The following is a 12897-nucleotide window of genomic DNA, read 5'->3' as shown; positions in this document are numbered from 1 at the left end:
GCTTTGTGTCCCCACTCACATCTCATATTGACCCCTCTGGTTGGCTGACCTCTTACTGGGGAGAGATTTATTGACTCAGGTGACCAAGCCGTGGTGACCTTCACAGATCATAAAGCAGAGAAAGTGTTACTTTTGTTCCTGACCCTTCAGGGGAAAAAAACAAGTTAAGGATGAGCTGTCACATTTACCACCTGAGGTATTGTCTCAAGTAAATCCCGAGGTTTGGGCCACACCGGCTCTGGGAAACACACTAAACACCTCCCCCATTCAAATCCAACTTCAGCCTAGTGCTCCTCGCCATCAGAAAAGACAGTACACTTTAAGGCAAGAAGCATGAGGGGAAATTCAACCCCTTATTGCCAAATTCTTGCCATATGACTTATTAAGGCCATGAGAGTCTCCTTATAATACTCCCATCATATTACCAGATCAAAAGCCTAATGGCAAGTACAGATTTGTCAGAAACCTTAGAGCATTAATAAATGCAGTTGTTGTCTTCATACACCTCATTGTCCCCAATCCTTACCCAAGTCCCAGGGGGTGCTGAGTAACTGAGTAAACTGGTTTACATTCTTAGATCTGAAAGATGCATTTTTCTGCATCTCAATGCATCCAGATTCACAATATATTTGCCTTTGAATGGACTGATCCAGACACTCATTCAGCCTCAAAACTCACCTGGACAGTCCTCTCTGAAGGGTTCTGGGATAGCCCCCACTTATTTGAAAATGCTCTAGCTAAGAACTTAAGAAATCTACAGTTGTAAAGGGGCACAATTATTCAGTATGTAGATGACTTGGTCATTGCTAGCCCAACTAAAGAAGATTTGGATAATAATACTGTTAAATTGATAAATTTCCTGGGAACTAGCAGATATAGGGTATCGCATACAGGGCTCAGATTTTGACTCAAAGACTCAAATACTTGGAATCTGTCTTAACCTCTGGAACTGATCAACATCCCTAGAAAGAAAAAAACTCTTTTGGTCATCCAAGAGTCCCAGTCCAACAAATGACTGTGGGCCTTTTTAGGGGATGGCTGGGTATTGCTGCTTCTGGACACGTAGCCAAGCCTTTATATGATACACTAAAAGGGAAAGATTTAGAGATTCTTGAATGTAATTAGAACTGCAAGCAAACCTTCAATACTCTCAAAGAGAAATTGGGCTCTGCTGCAGCCTTGGGAGTCTCCAAGTTGGATGAACCATTTTTTCTTTATGTGGCCAAAAAGCAAGGCATAGGCCTTGGGTAATCTTATCCCAAAACTGGGGAACATTCCAAGGCCAGTAGCCTCCTTTTCTAAGCAGATAGACCAGGTGGCCTCAGAGTGGCCTGGATGTCTTAGAGCTGTTGCTGCCACAACTTTTCTAGTAGGCAAAGTTAATAAACTAACATTAGAATAGCCCCTAAAGGTTTTTGACCCCACACCAAGGGAAGGTGGCCCTAGAAGCTAAAGGGCACCAGTGGATAATAGGGGAACATTTATGAAAGTATCAGGCCTTATTGCTAGACACTCCAGACATAACCCTTAAAGCCTGCCAAACCATAAACCCAGCTGCTTATCTGCCAGAGTCCATAGGTGCTCCCAGCCTTTCTGGCATACAGGTTGTATTAGTCTGTTCTCATGTTGCTAATAAAGACAGACCTAAGGCTGGGTAATTTATAAAGGAAAGAGGTTTAATTGACTCACAGTTCCACATGGCTGGGGAGGCCTCACAATCATGGCAGAAGGCAAATGGGGAGCAAAGTCACATCTCTTACATGGCAGCAGGCAAAAGAGCTTGTGTAGGGAAACTCCCCTTTATAAAACCATCAGCTGTAATCCCAGCACTCTGGGAGGCCGAGGTGGGTGGATCACCTGAAGTTAGGAGTTTGAGATCAGCCTGACCAACATGGTGAAACCCTGTCTCCACTAAAAATACAAAAATTAGCTAGGCATGGTGGTGGGCATCTGTAATCCCAGCTACTCGGGAGGCTGGGAGAGGAGAATTGCTTGAACCCAGGAGACAGAGATTGCACTGAGCTGAGATTGTACCACTGTACTCCAGCCTGGGCAATAGAGCAAGACTGTGTCTCAAAAACAAACAAACAAACAAATAAACAAAACAAACCATCAGATCTCATGAGGCTTATTCACTGTCACGAGGCCAGTATGGGAAAGACCCACCCCCTGATTCAATTACCTCCCACTGGGTCCCTCCCATGACACATGGTGATTACAGGAGCTACAACTGAACATAAGATTTGACTGGGGATACAGCCAAACCATGTCACAGGTTATGAAACAAATTTACTCTAGCAGGCCAGACTGAAGAGAGATGAGCCCCTTGACCATCCCAAGGAAGAGGGGTTAACAAATGCAAGTTGTTTTATGCATCAGGAAAACAGGAGGGCTAGATATGCTATTATTAGTCAGCACAAGAGAATCAAGGCACAAGCCTTGCTGGCCTCAACCTCAGCTCAAAAAGCTGAGTTAACTGAACTTACTACAGCCCTGCAGTTGGGAAGGGATTTAAAAGTTAACATTTACACCGATTGCAAGTGTGATATTTTAGCGTTTCATATTTATGCTGCAATTTGGAATGGGTAGGGATTCCTGACCACCAAGGGCTTTTCTAGACAACATCACTCAGGTTTTGAGTTTGTTAGAATGCTGCTTTGCTGCCAAAAAAAAAAAAAAAAAAAAAGTGACTATAATTCATTGTAGAGGACATCAAAAGAGAGACTGACCATGTAAAAGGAAATGCCCTCACAGATGCGGCAGCCAAGGCCACCGCACTGAAAGGGGCAATGAAGCTGATGGGCATGCTGGTCAGCATACATAGAGCTGCGTGAGAATTCTCTGAAGAACTAAAATGGGCCAGGGATTGCAGTTTAGTCCAGGGCTCCTCTGGCTGGCAGACTGATGGTAATAAATTACTAATGCCAAGTACCAATCACAGGAAAATAATTCAGCACTTTCATGATTCTTTTCATCCTAGAAGGATTCTTTGTTTCAGTTAATGTCTCATTCGTTTACGGGGATAAATCTTTTCAAGACACTACAACAGATGACTCAGCCCTGTAAGCTCTGTGGCTGAAATAACCAAACAGCCAGCAATTTTTTACTCCTCCAGTTAAACCTGTCCAACATTAAGGAACCTATCCAGGTGAGGACTGGCAACTCTAATTTACTCAGAAGCCTTTCTGCAGGGGATTCAAATATTTGCTAATGCTCACTGATACCTTCACTGGTTAGATCGAGGCATTCCCCACCCTATCTGAAAAAGTGTTTACCAGAAGAAATAATTCCTCAGTTTGGGTCATCTAAAAGCCTGCAAAGTGACAGTGGCCCATCTTTCACAGCAGGCGTATCCCAACACCTATCCTCAGCTTTAGGAATCCAATATCACCTTCACTCTGCATGGAGGCCACAGTCCTCTGGAAAGGTGAAAGGGCTAATCATACTCTAAAGACTCTAGCTAAGTCAGAGGCCTGACTATCCCTAACACCCATAGCTTACTGAGGGTTTGAACTGCTCCAAAGGAAAACTTATAATTAAGTCCTGTTGAGTCATATGGAAGGCCTTTCCTAACCACAGATCTCCTAATAGATGAAAGGACTCATCAATTACAAAAATATGTCATCAGTCTAGGACAGGTGCAAAGGCAATCTGTGAATATGGAAACAAGAGGCTTCCCCTCCCACAGGGGAGGAACATTCAGTTTCAGCTCAGCTAGGGATTTAGTCTTACTAAAGACGTGGGAGGAAGTTCTCCAGCTGACCAGCTTTCCCCAACGTGGAAAGGACCACGGCAAGGTCACCTGACGTCTCCAACAGACATTAAACGCCAAGGGATTCACAGGTGGGTACACCTGTGTGGAAGTAAAGCTGTTGCTTATTCTGGGAGCCCAATCCGAGGCTGGGGGAGGTGGGCGTGGGGCTATTTCAGCGTCGGTGGAGCGCGGAGCCCTGTCATTGCGCGTCTGTCTGCTCCTCCTTCTGGCGTTTCTCCTGCCACCCTAGTCCCGCCTTAGCCATGAGGGAGATTGTGCTCACGCAGACGGGGCAGTGCGGGAACCGGATCGGCGCCAAGGTTGGCGGGGGGCGGCCCTTGAGGGTCCAGCGCGGACCTGCCGGGTGGCCTGGGAAGATGCTGGCAGTGGCGGGGGCGGCGCCCCTGCATTGCCGCCCCTGGGCTCCCTGCCCCGGACCCGGTGGAGCTGGGAGTCTGGCCAGGCGGCCAGGGCGGACCCTCAGGGACCCGGTGGCCTGGGGGTGGGGGTGGAGGTGGGAGAGGGGCTGGGGCACCTCCCGCTCTCTGTCCTGACTCAGTCCTGGCTTTTCTGGGCCCTCTTGTCTCTCGCAGTTCTGGGAGGTGATCTCTGATGAACATGCCATCGACTCCGCTGGCACCTACCGCGGGGACAGGCACCTGCTGCTGAAGCGTATTAACGTATACTACAGTGAGGCCAGCGGTGAGACCCCAGTCCTTCCCCCACTGCCCTCCTGGGCACAGCGGCCCTCCCCTCACTGATGCCCTTCCGCCCCCCTCAGGGAGCAGGTATGTGCCCCGCGCTGTGCTAACTGATCTGGAGCCGGACACCCTGGACTCTGTGCGCTTCGGGCCCTTCGGCCAGATCTGCAGGCCGGACAACTTCATCTTGGGTGAGTTGTGGGTAAAGACTGGGGTGCGGCTCCTTAGCCAGGGAGCTCAAAGTCAAGGAGTGCCCCAAGGTCATGGCTGTGGGAACTGTGGAGCCAGGGCCCCTCAACACCCTCTTATCCTCTGAGTCGCTCTATCTCCCTCTCCTCAACGGGCTTTGGGAGGAAGGCCCAGCTGTCTGCCAGAGGAGAGGAGCTGCTGATGTAATCTCCCTGCAGGGAGCTGAGTGGGAACAGTGGCTGCTGCTTTCCCTGGGAATGGGCAGGAGCCACCTGCAGCGAGGTCTGTTGTTAGGCTGTCTCAGGTTTCGCTCCTGCCTTAATTTCTCTTTCTTTCTTTTTTTTTAATTATACTTTAAGTTCTGGGGAACATGTGCAGGTTTGTTACATTGGAATGCATGTGCCGTGGTGGTTTGCTGCACCCATAAACCTGTCATCTACATTAGGTATTTCTCCTGATGCTATCCCTCCCCCCTTCCCCCACCCCCCACAGGCCCCAGTGTGTGATGTTCCCCTTCCTGTGTCCATGTGTTCTCATTGTTCAACTCCCACTTATGAGTGAGAACATGCAGTGTTTGGTTTTCCGTTCTTGTGTCAGTTTGCTGAGAATGATGGTTTCCAGCTTCATCCATGTCCCTGCAAAGGACATGAACTCATCCTTTTTTATGGTTGCATAGTATTCCATGGTGTATATGTGCCACGTTCTTTACCCAGTCTATCACTGATGGGCATTTGGGTTGGTTCCAAGTCTTTGCTATTGTGAACAGTGCCACAATAAACACGTGTGTGCGTGTGTTTATATAGAATGACTTATAATCTTTGGGTATATACCCAGTAATGGGATTGCTGGGTCAAATGGTATTTTCTGGCTCTAGATCCTTGAGGAATCGCCACACTGTCGTTCACAATGGTTGAACTGATTTACACTCCCACCAACGGTGTAAAAGTGTTCCTATTTCTCCACATCCTTTCCAGCATCTGTTGTTTCCTGACTTTTTAATGATTGCCATTCTAGCTGGCGTGAGATGACAGCTCATTGTGGTTTTGATTTGCATTTCTCTGACCAGTGATGAGCACTTTTTCATGTTTGTTGGCTGCATAAATGTCTTGAAGTGTCTATTCATATCCTTTATCCACTTTTTGACGGGGTTGTTTTTTTCTTGTAAACTTAAGTTCTTTGTAGATTCTGGATATTAGCCCTTTGTCAGGTGGATAGATTGTAAAAACCTTCTCCCATTCTGTAGGTTGTCTGCTCACTCTGACAGTTTCTTCTGCTGTGCAGCAGCTCTTTAGTTTAATTAGATCCCACTTGTCAATTTTGGCTTTTGTTGCTATTGCTTTTGGTGTTTTACTGACTTAATTTCTAATGGGAGGCTGCTGTCCTGTAACTTTGGGGGAGGGGGTCCACCTGCTCCACCTGTAGGATGAATGGTGCTTTCTTGGCCCTTTTTGCATTGTGGCAGTGACCACTGATGACCGCATACCTGGCCATTGAGTGACCGGCTATACTGTCTTACAGGTCAGAGTGGGGCCAGGAACAACTGGGCCAAGGGGTACTACACAGAAGGCGTGGAGCTGATGGAGTCAGTGATGGACACTGGGAGGCCGGAAGCTGAGAGCTGTGACTGCCTGCAGGGTTTCCAGCTGGCCCACTCCCTGGGTGGGCGGACTGGGTCTGGGATGGGTACCCTTCTACTCAGTAAGATCCAGGAGGAATACCCAGACAGGATCATAAACACATTCAGCGTCCTGCCCTCGCTCAAGGTGTCAGATGCCGTGGTGGAGCCCTATAATGCCATCCTCTCAATCCACCAGCTCATAGAAAATGCACATGAGACCTTTTGTTTGATAACGAAGCACTGTACAATATTTGTTCCAGAACCCTACAACTGCCCAGACCCACCTATGGTGATTTGAATCACCTGGTATCTGCTACTATGAGTGGGGTCACCATGTGCCTGCACTTCCCAGGAGGTTGAATGCTGACCTGCGGAAGCTGGCCATGAACATGGTCCCATTTCCCCGGCTGCACTTCTTCATGTCTAGCTTTGCTCCACTGACCAGCCAGGGCAGCCGGCTGTACCAGGCCCTGACGGTGGCTGAGCTTATCCAGGAGGTGTTTGATGCTAAGAATATGATGGCTGCCTGTGACCCCCGTCATGGCTGCTACCTAACGGTGGCTGCCATTTTCAGAGGTCACATGTCCATGAAGGAGGTGGATGAGCAGATGCTCAATATGCAAAAGAACAGCAGCCACTTTGCTCATCGGCTCCCTCACGATGTAAAAACAGCCACGTGTGACATCCCATCCAAGGGGCTAGAAATATCGGCCACCGGAATCAGTAATAACACGGCCATCCAGGAGCTGTTCAAGCGCACTATGGAGCAGTTCACAGCCATGTTCAGGCACAAGGCCTTTCTCCACTGGTACACGGGTGAGGGCATGGATGAGATGGAATTTACCGAGGCCGAGAGCAACCTGAAAAATCTTATGGCAGAGTACCAGGATGCCACGGCCAAGGCGGAGGAGTTTGAGGAGTCTGCTGAGGAGGAGGTGGCCTAGAAGTTTCCTTTTCTGGGTAAAGGGGGGATGGAGTGTGGATTCTTTAGTGTGTTCTGATAGCCAAGTGTCACTATGCAATTTTACTTTATGTCTTTACATCTCTTCCTGTTGCACTTCAAAGCATTTTCATAGTATGTGATTTTACCTGATAAAGCATCCTAACAGCATCTGGTTTCACCTCCTACTTCTGTCAGCTCTCTGGGTGCTGCCAGATGGGCATAGTGGTCCTGCAAAGCTGCAGGTGTCTTGGGCTTATCTCATGCCCAGGAACAAGCATTCCAGTGGCTCCAGGAGGGGTCAGCATGGGCTGTGGACATGGCAGGAAGGCTTCACATGAACTTGAGGCTGCCCTGGGCTTTGGGCAGCTACGTGGTGGGAAACCTGTTCCTGAAGGCAAGCCTTGGCTTATCCTGTGTACCGAACTTCCAGGGGACCAGCTGGCCCTCTGTTTCTGGGACTTTAAAAGTGGCCAGTGAGTCCAGTGGACAATGTCCTCAACGTCCCACCTCAAGGTAGGAATGTGGCCAGACAGCTGGCCCTGAACCAGCAATGAAGGGTGAGCAAGTAGGGCCCCAGCTACTCCTCACCATGATGGCCTAGGTGTGTCCGTGTGGCCTCATTCTCCTAATGAGGTGGGCATGGGGTATCTGGTAGGTACTAGTGGGCAGGAATCAAGCCCACTGTGTACTCACACACACTGAACCCCATGTAGAAGGGGATTAAGCCCTGGGGGCCATAAATGCGGTTGCTGGGGCTGTGTTCGGGGCAGTCTCTCTCTAAAGGCACAGGTGGGGTTTCTGAGCAGGACCTGAGGAGATAGGCAGGTGCTCACAAGTGCTGCTTCCCCCAAATGGCAACCAGTGAGGAGAAAAATGCCCAAGTTGGAGGTTTGACCTGCCCCAGTCTTGGAGGGCTGATGCTCTCTGGAAAGGTGGCTAATGCACACTGTCTCTTGTCTCCCTGTCCTGCACTCCAAAATCTCAGGGCAAAAATAATCCAAGACTGTCAGGATGAGACTGGTGAGGGTGGCACCTTTGGGGATAGGCCCTTTAGCCCGGCAAAATCTCCTCCCCAGGCTTCTCAAGGAGCCTGGACTTCACGGCCTGCTCTGGGGAAGCTGTCAAGTAACAGACGTGTGTGAGCTGGGTGCTGGGCGCCATCAGGACAGTGCTCTTCACCTGCCTCTTGTAGAACTCGTCCATGGCCTGTGTGATATTCTCTTGGTAATTCCCCCCACCCCCATCACACAAAGCTGAAGCCAGCATAGCCTGGGGATGGGCAGATGTGTGGGTTCTACCCCAGGAACCCTGAGCGATTCCATCTGCCTCTGATGTGTCGGGGAAACGGGTGAGGCTCCTTTCTTTTTGTTCTCTGAATGTTTGCAATGGCCTATTGCACCAAATGGGAACAGGCAGGCAGGAGAGTGCCTCATCTTGAAGTAGCTCCTGGAAGCAGCTGGGAGGTGGGAGAGGTTCCCCCCTACTCCCTCAACCTGTTCTCAGAGCAGGAAAAGGGGGCTCTGTGACAGCCCTCCTCAGTGGCTGTCACCCTCTGAGGGGTGTCCTTGCCCAGCCCAGCCCAGGTGTGCACCCACCTGAGATGGCATTGCATGGATCCAGTTGGGAAGGTTCACCTGCAGTAACTATTGGAACCTTCCCATGCCTGGTGTCTCCACTCTCACATGGGGTCCGATGTTCCTCCCCAGTGGTACAGCTGGAGTGGCAGAGGGGGCAAGTCACTGCTGCAGTTCCCACCTGGGTCTGAGTGGGGGTCACGCTTGGTATCCATGTATTTCCCAATTGCCTGGTTCCATCTGGAGGCTTCATGGATGGTAGTGGTGTTCTTCTAGGCCTCTTCATATGCCAGCTGCAGGCCGGGGCTTCCCAAGTTTCTGGAGTCCCCCTTCCAGCCTGTCAAGCATGGCGGGTAGTGCAGGAAGGACACTAAGCCTGCAGGCAGCAGAACCTGTCTGGGTATGTTCTCTACCCCTGGTGGCCCCTGGTTGTTTACCACCTTGGGTGAGAGTCAGCTTAGGATCTCAACATTCTTGTAGGACTTCAGAACTGTATAGACACAGGCCCAGGAGGGAGCACGGGCTGGGACTGGCAGCTAACGAGTATAGTGGGGGTCATAGGGCTCAGTTTGGTCTCAGCAGGGAATTCAGGGAGGCTTGGATTTGCTGAAGGCCTTAGACGAGCTTGGGTTTGGATATAGGAACAACATGGAGCAGGGGCCCTTCTGCATGCTGGAGTTTGAGTAGTTGTGCCCTAGTGTATCCATAGGTGTTCCCCACCCGGAGTGCAGCTATGGGTAGAAGCTGGCATAGCTGTGGAGGGAACAGGAGGAGGTGGCAGGACGAGTCTCTAGGGCAGCCCCAGCAGCCAGGCAGGGCCTCTACAAGTGAGATGAAGATCCAGCCTGTTGGCCACTTAGCAGCTGCTTGGCTATCTGCAGATCACCTGACCTCTGCTCATCAGTAAATGGGGGTTGCAATAGCACTTACCTTCTGGGACTTCTGCAGCTTGAAGAGGCAGCACACACCATGTGCTGAGAATGCACCTGACTCAGGCAAGCTTCTCCAACAGTAGCACATCAGATTAACATCCAACCTGTATAGGACACCATCAAATCTCCCCATCCCTCATTCCAACTGTAAGAAAAGGGAGTCTCTGTCCTAGGGGAGCAAGCACAGGCATGTTTATCCAGTGGGCACATGGCCCAGGTTGGGGAAAGGTCCTTGGATACATGCTGGTTTCACCAGGAATCTGTGGGGTGGGTTTGGCCTGGACCCCAGGAAGCCAGTAGCCTCCTGCATGGCACAGGACTGGGAGGACTGAGCTTTGAAGGGAGTCATTAATTGGCCTCATGGGAATTGGTGCAGGTGGTTGTTGGTGGTTCATTCTTGCAGGGCCTGTGTGATCACCCAAGGAGTGCAAATTGCCTTTTTTTAAAAAAAAAAAATTGCCAAAATTGATACAAGTTCATCAGTTAAAAAGGTGAGTAATGCTGACAGTAGGCTTCACCTGCTCCTTCCCCAGAAGTAACTGGTGTTCAGAGGTGGGTCTGGTTCCTTTCCAGCCTTTCCCCTTTGCATGTAGCTGTGTGCATGTACTTAGGTGTGTACGCACACGTTCCCTGGAGGGGTAACTTTTTTTATTTGGGAGGATAACTAGTGAGGCAGCCTGGCATTTGTTTATTTTGTCTTTTAAGTGTGGAGCCCTGTATGGAGTGGGCATCCGGTGCTTCCTAGCTGGCCTCTGCCGGCTGTTTGGCTGCCCCAGTTTCTGCCCTTCACAGACATGGCGGCCACCTGGTGTGACATTCAGCAGCCTTGTTCGCAGCTAGCATGATATGAGTGGATCAGGTACCTTATAAAATTGAAAAGCACACAACATGCACAGAGAAAGGATAAACAACCATGTGTCTACTGCTCTGCTAAAGTCCACATCACATGACTGAGATGACAAACCTTTTTTTCACCTAACATTTGGGCTCTGAGAAAGGGCATTTATGTTTTACTTTTTTTTTTTTTTTTTGAGATGGAGTCTTGCTTTGTTGCCCAGGCTGGAGTGCAGTGGTGCGATCTCGGCTTACTGCAACCTCCACCTCCCGGGTTCAAGTGATTCTCCTGCCTCAGCCTCCCGAGTAGCTGGGACTACAGGCGTGTGCCACCACGCCCGGCTAATTTTTTCTATTTTTAGTCAAGACGGGGTTTCACCATATTAGCCAGGATGGTCTCAATCTCCTGACCTCATGAGCCACCCGCCTCAGCCTCCTAAAGTGCTGGGATTACAGGCATGAGTCACCGCGCCTGGCCTTACTTTTTTATTTATAACAGAGTTAGAAGAAATACTACTGTGCTTTCTATTCCATTATCCCCAACTCCCACTGCACCCCCTCTAGTTTACCTACCTCTGAGAGAAACAGGAGCTCGCCTGGTTAATGACAGCCTGGAATTATTTGAGCCAGGTCACTGTGTAAAGGTAATACTGATTCTGTCGTCTTGTGGATCACTTGCTCAGCTCAGATATTTCATAGCTCCCTGTGTACAGGAGGATGTGTGACCCTCCTAGCCTGCTTTCTTGGTTTGATATGTGCCTGAGAGCATGTGAGAGCACTTAAGGTCTAGGCTCATGGGCGGACTGTTCTGCCCACCCCCATCTCATCTCTCCAGGTCAGTCTGCACACATGTCTTCCTCCGTTTGGTTCCAGAGTAGGGGATGGGAGGTCTCACACTGACCTCAGGTTGATGTGACGTTTTCCACCTCTGCTTTCCCAGACAGTCCCTGCTGCGGGGCTTGTAAGGTGCCATGGAGATTTGTGAAGTCCATATTTTCTTATGTGGGTGTTTTATAAATTAGAGCCCTGGAGGGGGAATAAATGTTAGGGGTACTCCAAACCCCTAATACATAAACATCTAAGCCTGGCCCTTTTTTGGTGGTAGAATATACGTATCGTAAAACTTACCATTTTAACCATGTTTAAATGTACAGTTCAGCGGCATCTAGTATATTCAGTGTTGTGCAACCATTCCCTTTATCCATATCTACAACTTCTTTATCCTAAACTGAAACACCATACCCATGACGAAGTCATTGAATAGAAGACTGATGCATTTGACTCCATAAAAATGAAAACTTTCTGAGAGAAAAATGCCTCAAAGTCAAAAGTCAACGGACTGGAGAAATAGATTTGCAACATACATGACAGACAAAAAGCTAATTTGGGTAATATATGTATAATATATATAAATAATATATATAAATATATATCATATATAATAAATATATAATATATTGGGTAACATATATGTTGGGTAATATATATGTATTTTTATATATTTATTGTATATTACCCAATATAATATATATGATATATATATAAAGTTATCTTAAATTATTAAAAGGCCAGAAACCAAATTGAAAAATGGACAAAGGATGTAAAGAAACAGTTCAAAGAAAAATGTAGATTTTAAAATATTTGCTATTTTTTTTTTACTGTGGTAAAATATGTGTAACAGAAAATTTACTATTTTGACCATTTTGAGGTATACAATTCAGTGGCATTAAGTACAAATACATTGTTTTGCAACCATCACCACTATCCATTTCCAAACCTGTTTTATCCCAAAGTGAAACTGTATCCACGGAACGATAGCTCCCCGTTTCCCATCCCCCCATTCCCTGGCAACCACCATCCTACCTTTTGTGTCTGTGAATTTAACTGCTCTAGTTACGTCATAAAAATGGAAGCATACGGTATTTGCTTTTTTTGTGTCTGGCTTACTGTACTTAGCATAATCTTTTCAGGGTTTATCTGTGTTGTAGCATGTATTAGAATTTCTTTTCTTTTTAAGGCTGAATAATATATCATTGTGGTATTGACCATATTTGCTTATCCATTCATCTGTAGATGGACATTTGGGCTTTTTCTACCCTTTGGCTATTGTGAATGCTGCTATAAACATGGGTATCTGTGCAAATTCCCATTTTCAATTCTTTTGGGTATATACCCAGAAGTGGAATTACTGGATTGTGTGCTGATTACCGTTCTCCACAGTGGCTGTGCCATCTTACTTTCCCACCAGCAGCGTGCAAGAGTTCTGACTTCTCCACATCCAGCATTTGCTGTTTTCTGGGTTTTCGTTGTTTGTTTTGGTTTGTTGTTGTTGTTTTTTTTGATGGTAGCTAT

General features: G+C 48.1%; 1 pseudogene; it reads left to right on the top strand.

The window, feature by feature from the left end:
- The first annotated feature begins 4017 nt into the window (after positions 1 to 4017).
- Positions 4018 to 7206, top strand: LOC101132616 (tubulin beta-8 chain-like; annotated as a pseudogene).
- Positions 7207 to 12897: the final 5691 nt, after the last annotated feature.

The sequence above is a fragment of the Gorilla gorilla genome, chromosome 1 (assembly GCF_029281585.2).
Source record: "Gorilla gorilla gorilla isolate KB3781 chromosome 1, NHGRI_mGorGor1-v2.1_pri, whole genome shotgun sequence".
NCBI classification, from domain to species: domain Eukaryota; kingdom Metazoa; phylum Chordata; class Mammalia; order Primates; family Hominidae; genus Gorilla; species Gorilla gorilla.
This window is presented reverse-complemented; position numbering and strand designations above follow the sequence as displayed.